The sequence below is a fragment of the Berghia stephanieae genome, chromosome 13, assembly GCF_034508935.2.
Source record: "Berghia stephanieae isolate SIO BIC M18660-M18661 chromosome 13, UCSD_Bste_1.3, whole genome shotgun sequence".
NCBI classification, from domain to species: domain Eukaryota; kingdom Metazoa; phylum Mollusca; class Gastropoda; order Nudibranchia; family Aeolidiidae; genus Berghia; species Berghia stephanieae.
This window is the reverse complement of record NC_088372.1, coordinates 25,373,505-25,381,004: the sequence shown is the minus strand read 5'-3', so window position 1 is coordinate 25,381,004 and position 7,500 is coordinate 25,373,505. Positions and strand designations below refer to the sequence as shown.

At 36.1% G+C, this 7,500-nt stretch overlaps 1 protein-coding gene across 7 annotated transcripts in view; it reads left to right on the top strand.

Moving 5' to 3' along the window:
- The window catches only part of LOC144958773 (chitin synthase chs-2-like), an 84,265-nt gene that overhangs the window by 19,675 nt on the left and 57,090 nt on the right, over positions 1-7,500 (top strand). The window contains exons 1-2 of one of the 7 annotated variants that reach the window (XM_078890970.1): positions 5,328-5,400; positions 5,926-6,090. The exons of 5 other annotated variants lie outside the window; for them this stretch is intronic. The gene's annotated coding sequence lies outside the window, so the exon portion shown is untranslated. Of the gene's footprint in view, positions 1-5,327; positions 5,401-5,925; positions 6,091-7,500 lie in introns of those variants that run through there. One more of the 7 variants, XR_013642514.1, reaches the window with a different exon arrangement.

Genomic DNA, 7,500 nt, shown 5'->3' with positions numbered 1-7,500 from the left:
GTTTTAACCCTTGATAGTCCACATAGCCATAATCTAAAAATAAATAACCACGATTTTAAATTTTGGCCAGAAATCTCGCCATTCAGTATCAATCGATTAAAATAACCCTCATCTTGGCAAAAAAAAAACAACAAAACAAAAAACAAACAAAAAAACAAAACAAAAAAAACAAAAACAAACAAAAAAACAAAACAAAAAAAACAAAAAACAAAACGTTCAAACCTTTTTTCAACTCTCAACTTTGCGAAACCCCAGGTTTGAAATTATTTGTTTTTTTTTTGCCAAGATGAGGGTAATTTTAATCGATCGATATATGAAGGACCAGTTTTCTGGCTAAATTTTTAAAAATGCCTCTTCTTAGAGTACAGGCGGTCCCAATGGTTCAGTTGGTAGAGCACTCGCTTCACAAACCAAGGGACCGAGATCCCGGGTGTAGTCGACATTTTCTTTCTAACCCCACCCCCCCCCCCCCCCCCCCCCCCCCTTGTCCACACAGCAGTGATTATGTAGCTGGCTGGATCTGATAGATCTGACGGAAAGTAATTTGCGATAGAAAAGCGTCCTATCCAAAGGGTAGCGAGCAATTGCTAATGTCCGTTTCACGCTATGGAAACCGGGATATTCTCCGTCTCCTATGGCCCTGAAGGACTGCTGTTTTCTCCGAGTACGGCACTATAGACACCTTTCACTCCCAGTCTGACACTGATGGACAGAAAATAAACAATTGATTAATCACATTTCTTTGTTTCTTGAAGTGACTCAATTTCATTTTTTAATTCGTAAAAACCCGAGACCCAAAAAAAGACGCGGATTTAAGATTTCTTTGGTAAGTTTAAGGGTCATCTAAATTCATCGATAACATATTGATAATTTAATGAAAATAAAACAAGCCCTCCCCCCCCCCCCCCCCCCCCAAAAAGAAAAGAGGAAAAAACCCAACAAAATATGGCTAAAATAAAAAAAAAATTGCAATATGTGAGACCAGACTGTAGAGACACTAATAAAGGCGTACTCTCTCTCTCTCTCTCTCTCTCTCTCTCTCTCTCTCTCTCTCTCTCTCTCTCTCTCTCTCTCTCTCTCTCTCCCATTAGTAAAGTCACTCCCAAACATCTCACACCTTACACACCCATCTGGCTAACAATCATGTCACGTTTTAACGTTTTCACAACTTCATCTCAATTTGCATTAGAAATAATAATATATGTGACCCCTCGTCTCAAAACGGTATTAAGTCCAGATGATTAAGTTGCTGAAATTTGAATTTCTGGCCAGAAATATCAGACTTGCGTTGAGTTTATTTTCTTTATTGAGGAGAATGAATATCATATTTTAGAATGCTAAATACCAGTAATTCATAATTTTGACCAGTTTAATTTTAATTTGACTTTTTATCATCAGTTTCATCCCGACATAATACCGTTTTGAGACGTTGGGTCACGTTTGACCCACTGTGTCTACCGGGTGTTATGTCGGAATGGACTTCAATGCTCAAAAGGAGATTTTAACAAAATAAAAGTTAACTGAATGAAGGTATTTACTACAACAAACGTGTACTTAATTGTAGGTCTGATTATCCAAATCGTTATCGGCTATTTGCTGTTGGGAATGAATGCTATGCGTTTAGTTGAAATAGAGCATCCCTCAGCCGAATATTACGTACCAACACATAAAATTATGTGTATCACCAAAAGGGTGTCAAAAAAAAACCCATTCACGAGTAACGTCAATTTCGTTCCTTCTATACTTTCAACTAAACCAAAAACAATGGTTTATTATCATTATTATTATTATTATTATTATTATTATTATTATTATTATTATTATTATTATTATTATCACCCCGACTTAATACCGTTTTGGGACGTTTGGCCACATATAATCGTAGCCAAGATATTGCTTCATCCTAGGGTCTATTCGAGTCCGGTCCGAAAGCAAATGAATGAAATCAATCTTTGAGCTACAGCCGTGCACACGACAAATGAAATGTAACACCGTGTTGAATGTCGTGCCAAGGACCGTAACTCATACATCGCTGTGTAAAGTGCAAACCCTCCATCATTAACCCTTAACCCCCCCCCCACCCCCCTCCACACCCCCGTTTCTACTCCGACCATCCCATATTAATCCCACCACACACACCGCCCCCCCCCCCCACCCCATTCCAAATCTGAGGTACTCTGGGAAAAACACGTACCTTTAAATTTTGGGCAAAATACTCGTCCTTCAAAACAACCGATCGATTAAAATGACCCTATCTTATCAAAGACTCTCAACCCTGGGACATCACGGGAGTCCGAGGTTAGGTTTGAACGTGAAGTCCCAGGTGTTTAGAGTCTTTAACGAGATATGAGCGATCGATATTTAAAGGACGTTTTCCTGGCAAAATTTTTAATAAGTTTGTTTTACTGAGTCAAACAGAAATCTTTGCAATGGGTATTTAATGTTTAATTTTTCAAATAGTCAAGTGTTTAAACAGTTCCTTTTTATCCTAAAACTTGATTCATTTGACTTGTTATTACCATCAAATAATTAATTTGGAAGTTTAATTATGGCTTCTCGTGGTGTGAACAAAAATATTTAAAGAAAAAAACAAACAAGACAGAGATCTGATTTCACTGGAGTACAACAAGTGTGAAATACATTCGTTTAAAACAAACAAACTGATAAAGATTTAAAAAAAAAACCAGAAACCTGCATTAGTGATTGAGTAACAACCGTATATTATGTGGTGTTTTCTATGTGGTGTGGAAAAAAGTGAATTTATTTTTAGTTTCCTTGCTAAAAAATATGAAATAAAAAAATTAATCTAATAGATTGCTTAATTCATTAAAATGATACTTAATTTCCTATTGATGGTAAGTGTTTAAGTGAAATATTCACCAGTTCTTCCACATAGATTAATAGTACCAACACATCTAAAACTATGCGCCACATTATACAATAGGGAAGAAAAGTGTGATGTAAAAGAACTGGTTCCTATTTCATTGGAAGTGTAAACCACTCTTCTGGGGAACTGGATACAACATACCTTGCATAATCGATCATCTTGTGTCAAAGTGTCTAAAGAAATGCTGGTCGTCAATAAAAAAATAATCCCTCCTCGCTCCTTTACGTCCTGTAATCCTAAGAATCTGCCTAGACATCCTGCTAGTAAAATAGATATGTCACCTCTATAGATAGAATGCGCTTGGCCAAGGAGTTCACAACATTGCCATCCGGAGGTATAACGGACCAACACACAAACTCTGTGTAACCATGAACTTTTTAGTCTGGTTAATACAGTTTAGTGAGAACAACTCACAAACGCGGATGGCAAAAACAATAACAAAGGCCTGAGTGACGTCATCTTCGAACTATCTATTGATGCATTGCGCTTGGCTAAGAAACTCACAACATTGCCATCTGGAAATATAGATAGAACGATGATGTCGTCATTCAGGCCTTTGTTATTGTTTTTTTTTTTTTTTTTTTTTTGCCTTCCATGTTAGAGAATAATCCTCACTTTTCTGTAATATCCAGACTATGAACGTTTTAAGTTACACATAGTTTTGTGTGTTGGTCCTTTATACTTCCGGATGGCAATGTTGGGATTTTTTTTAGCCAAACGCACACTATCTATAATGGACCAACACACAAAACTATAGATAGTATGCGCTTGGCTAAGAAGCTCATAACATTGCCATCCGGAAGTATAACGGACCAACACACAAAACTGTGTGTATCCATGATCGTTTATAGTCTGTTTAATACAGTTCAGTGAGCATTACTCACAAACGCGGATGGCAAAAACAATAACAAAGGCCTGAGTGACGTCATCTTCCAACTATCTATAAATAGAATGAAGCTGACGTCACTCTGAGCGTTTATAGTCTGATTAATATAGTTTATTGAGAGCTAATCACCATAATGGCTGCCTAAACAAAATAACAAAGAGCTGAATGACGTCAATTTCGATCATTCTATAAACATTTAAGGTTACACATAGTTTTGTATGTTGATACGTTTCATCTGACGGGCAGATGTTGTGAGTATTTTACCTAAAAACAATAACAATGAGTTGAGTAGTGTCAATTTCGTTCCTTCTTTACATAATGGAGAAGAATGAGAGGAGGAATTTATTTGCAATCAGGATTAGTATACAAACAACCTCAATGCTTTTTTGGTCCAAAATCACGCACTTGTATTTTACTTTCAACAAAAAAAAAACATTGTAGGAGGAGGGGGGATGGCCTTTCACTAGTTTTGCAATGTAATATAATAGTCCTTCAGGGTTTATCCCCGTTTCTAAAACGTGAAACGGATAATAGCAATTGCTTGCTATCCTTTGGATATGGCGCTAGTCTATCTCAAAGTACTTTCCGCCAGATCTAACAGATGCAGCTACTCATTAATTGTTGGGTAGACAGAGGGATCAGAAGAAAAAAAAATCTCGACTGTAATCGGGATTGATCTCGGTCACTTTGAGTGTGAAGCAAGTGCTCTACCAACTGGGCTATCGAGACCCCCAGTTTTGCAATGAAAGGAATATTTTAAAAAATATACTATCAATCAAGAAGGGTAGTCCACAAATGGAACCGCCTGCCTGCAACAGTTGTCGACGCCCCTTCATTGCAGGCATTCAAGTGCCGTCTTGTAGCTTATTGTGAAACAGAAAAATACTGTTTGTAAAGTTAAATTCAGACACCTCCTTCCACTATGTGGCATGCCCAGTTTTGAGAGCCCTGAATTATATACGTTCACCAATGCACAAGAGCAGATAAAAGGCTGTAAAAGCCTACATAAATCTGGACTTATATCATATCATATCATATCATATCATATCATATCATATCATATCATATCAAGAAGATAATCGATTAAAAAAATATCGACAGATCTGTCATCAAATATATAGAGGTAGATATCTCGGTTTCGTGTGATCCCCTTACAAAATGTTGTGAGGTTACGTTGAGAATACATTTTTATAGATCGAATGAAGATGACACCACTCAGGTCTTTGTTATTGCTTTTTGCCATCCACGTTTATGAGTAATTCTCAGTAAACTGTACTCACCTGATTCTAACGTTCGCATAGTTTTGTGTGTTGGTCCGTAAAATTTCGGAATAACAATGTTGTGAGTTTCTTAGCCAAGCTCACACTATTTATAGATAGTATGCAGATGACGTCACTCAGGCCTTTGTTATTCTTTTTGCCATCCGCGTTTGTGAGTTGTTCTCACTAAACTGTATTAACCAGACTATAAAAGTTCATGATTACACAGAGTTTGTGTGTTGGTCCGTTATACTTCCGGATGGCAATGTTGTGAACTCCTTGGCCAAGCTCACACTATCTATGCTTCATGATTATTTCCTGCCAATTTTGTGTTGATATTCGAAACTGGTTTTTCTTTTTATAGAGCAGTAAAGTTGGTGCCCCAAACGTAAACAAAGGTCGAGAAGCACGTGGCAAACCACATGTTCCTGTCTTGACAGCTCACGTTCCAATGTAAATAATAGAAAAAAATAACCTTTAAAATTTGGCTGTTAGGTGGCAAAAGAAACACATATTCATAAATACTCGATCATGCATCAAATAATGTCTAGATATGGATATTTTATGGAACAAAAGGTAAAATTTTCTAAAATTTATCAAAACTTACAGTCTATCTATTTTTAGACCAGAGCAAATTATTGCGCTGGTGTGAACAAAACGAGAATTATTCGGAGCCTGATTTTCATAATAATTTAGCCTTATATTATTATTTCTGCAACTGTTAGATTTTATGTAAATATATTTTCAATACTGAAAGTGTATTGCCTACAACTCAAACTACAAAATTGGGAGACCTATATTGTGCGTAAATTATTCCGGTCCCTAACGGAAATCACTAGCAACTTGTTATTGTTTACGTTTGGGGCACCTAACTTTACTGCTCTATAACACAGTTTGAAACAAAAAATTAAATTCGAGGATATTATTTTCTTTGGGATTACTACTCTAACGTTGTGGACTATTTTCATCTCCTGTGAATGTCGAAGTGTACATAGTAGATACCGAGGGATTTTTTTCTTTTTGTGTGGATTGTCTAAAGTTCGGAGTGCAAAAATGAGGTAACTGAAATATTTGTATATTTGTGGCCTTCAGCCAAAAAACGGTATTATGCTGGGATGGTATACAGTAGATGCTGAAATTTTTTATTTGTCACCCATCGTCTCAAAACGGTATTGGCAAGTTAACGATTACATTCGCAACCTACACAACGATCGACGAGCGACGTGGAAAAAAAACCAAAACCAAAGATCACTCCTCAGTCTTAGGACAGATCATCGTTTCTTGTAGTTCGTCGATCGTTGTAGGTTGGGAACGTACTACTCGTTAACTTTCTATTATGTCGGGATGAATCCGATTTCGAAAAATAGATTTAGAAATAAAATGATGAGAAATATACGAACTTCACAAATTATAAAATGCAAGAAATCGTATTTATCTCTCTCATTAATGACCAGTGCTCAGGATTTTCCATGAAATGTCGTACCGGCCAAACACAAAAATACGATTTTTTACTCTCAAGCTCAGAGGCAATAAGGACACATCATAACATAAATTTGTGGGAAGGACTTCCGTAGTTTCAGCAGCACCTAAAGAGGGGATATTTTGAGCGGGTTAATAAAAAGGGTGGGCATGATGGGAAAAGAAATGAACGATTTTCAAACTCCCAACTTTGATTTTTATTCAATCTTTGATATTAACACATCATTATTATCGTCATATATACATGCATCAATTTCATCAATTTTATTTGTTAATGATTAATATTATTTTAAGCTCTTAACCGATACGATACGATACGATTATGAATCTGAAATACAAGAGCATGAGCAACATGACATACAAATCTAAGGAAATAAGAAAGTCCTGTCAGTTTGTGCAGCTAAACAAGCTTTTTTTAGCAGTCTTATGGCTATATATAGCAAAACATTTTCTTCAAATTCATTTTATGTACATAACTAATCTGAAAAAGAGAAATGTTTATTGAATTGTAACGAATGTGCCAATTTACCCGTTGTTGGTAACGAAAGAGTTAACTTCCACCATAACTAATAAATAATAACCCCAAGCTCCATTTTTTGTGGTCACACATTGACTCAAGTATTTGATTCATCCCGACTTAATTCCTCTTTAAGATAATACTTCTAAATTGATTGTATTCAAAGTAATGTGATGAACTAAAAATTGGTATCGATTTAATGCAAGTACTCTCACCTCATTGTCATACTCTCTAACCGGAAGGTTGATGTACAACCCACGTATGAAAAATGGTGTCTGTTTTTCATGGGATTTTAGGAAACAATTTTGATTTTTCGATTTAATCATCTCGTTGTTTAAACAATCTCATAATACACGAAAACAATCTTCGTGACAATTGTAAACACTATGCACAATGTGTGTGTTACAAAAACAAAACCCATCCATTTATATAATATTTACACCTGGTTCCCATAGCCTGCTTGAGGAAGAAA